This window comes from Typopeltis vanoorti, chromosome 18 (genome assembly GCF_054136105.1).
Source record: "Typopeltis vanoorti isolate ZY-2024b chromosome 18, IOZ_Tvanoo_1.0, whole genome shotgun sequence".
In the NCBI taxonomy this organism is placed as follows: domain Eukaryota; kingdom Metazoa; phylum Arthropoda; class Arachnida; order Uropygi; family Thelyphonidae; genus Typopeltis; species Typopeltis vanoorti.
Window position 1 is genome coordinate 69926782 of NC_143566.1, and position 1924 is coordinate 69928705.

Consider the following 1924-nt stretch of genomic DNA (forward strand, 5'->3'; position numbering starts at 1 on the left):
TAATTAGTAGTCTGAGGTCTTGTTATACGGTATGTATTTCTAACTGTCCTGTAGTTGGCATCGAAATAATGTTTTAGCAAGGCTGCATAGTGACATAAATGTTTTGCTGTCAGTATTTTGTGTTCTGCCATTGCAATGTTTATAAGGTCGTGATTTTCCCTTTGTTCCCAAAAGATCAGTTTTGTCATTTTGTACTGTAGCGACATTAATCTATTTAATTTGTAGGGTGCACAGAAAGCATACGTTGTTATAGCGTATCTTAGTATATTTTGGCATAGTGCTTTGTATATTAGTGTTTTTAGGCGTATGGGAACTATGTCTTTTAACCTGTAGAGTTTGCCACTTATTGATCGGAGTTTGTTGTGTAGATGGTTTATGTGGCTATTCCAGTTCATATCTGCATCGAAGTAAATTCCAAGGTATCGTGTTGTTTCAACCTGAGTGATTGTAGTGGTTTTGCTGTTCGGTATGTGTTTTGTGTTGGAAAGTGGATGTTGGATGGTTATATATTTGTTATCAACTGGACGAGTCAGTGGATTTCTGAATATCATTAATTTTGTCTTTTCTGAGTTTAGGTGTATGGAGGTTTTCGTGAGCCAGTCTATGATCCGATTTATGTCATGTTGCATATTTGTTTGGGCTATGCTTGCATTATTATGGATGGATATTATTGCTGTATCGTCTGCGTATTGGAATATCTTACCTTTGAGTGGTAGCTAATTAATATCGTTGAATAGTGTTGAATAGAGTTGGGGAGAGTACAGCTCCCTGTGGCACTCCACAGGTTACTGGTAGCTCTCTGCTTCGGTTTGATCCGATACGTGTGATATGCTTTCTATTTTGGAGGTAGTTTGTAAACCACCTGTGAAGAGGCCCGTCTATTCCAACATGCCTCAACTTTTCTAACAAGGTTTGATGTGTAAGTGTATCGAATGCTTTAGTTAGATCAATAAAGACTACCATGGCAATTTTGTTTTTGTCTAAGGCGGTATTAATTACGTCTGCAAAGTCTTCCAAGAGAGATGTTGTTCCCTTATTTTTCTGAAAACCATATTGTGTTTTGGGGATAATATGAAAGATCTCAGTGTATGCTGTGAGTTTCTTCAGTATGATCCGCTCCATAATTTGATTTATAATTGGTAATGTTGCCATGGGTCTGTAATTGCTGATTAAATTTTTTTTCCTTGTTTGTATATGGGTGTGATTATGGCGGTCTTTAGGATACTTGGTATCTGTCCTGTTTTAAATATTTTATTTATTAGTTTTAGTAGGATAAGACTTAAACTAGTTGCATGTTGCTTTATATCTTTAGCTCTGATACCATCTATTCCTGGGCCTTTGTTTGGTTTGATTTGATGCATTGCTGAGAGACGTTCTGCTTCTTTTATGGTTTGGAACCATAATGTCTGTTTTGATCGCGGTCCAAGTGGAGGGTCTCGTTTTGTGATTGGGGGAATATTTCTGTGAAGTTCTTGGATGGAGTCTGCAAAGTATTGGTTAAAGTCATTTGCTAGTTGTTGGATAGGTTTTGCGTCTTTCATGAAGCTGTGTTTTATGGTTTCGGAGGCGGTGGTGTTGGAAACAAAATCTAGCATCTCATTAATCAGATGCCAGGTTTGTTTCATGTTATTTTGTGCGAAGGTTAGTTTGTCTCTGTAGTAGTTTCTTTTTGCATTTCTGATTTGTGTTGTAAGGCAATTCCTTGTTATCTTATATTCAGTTTTTAAAGCTGTGTTATTTGGATATCGCTTTAATTCGTTCCATAAAGCGTCGTTTCTGTGTATTTCTAGGATTAAGTTTTGTGTTATCCAAGGATTTTGTGTTGTTTTTGATCGAATTCGGACTTTCTTTGTAGCTTTCTTATATATTTTCTCTAGTGTGAGTTTAATGTTGTTGTATAAGATATCTGCTGAATCTGATGCCA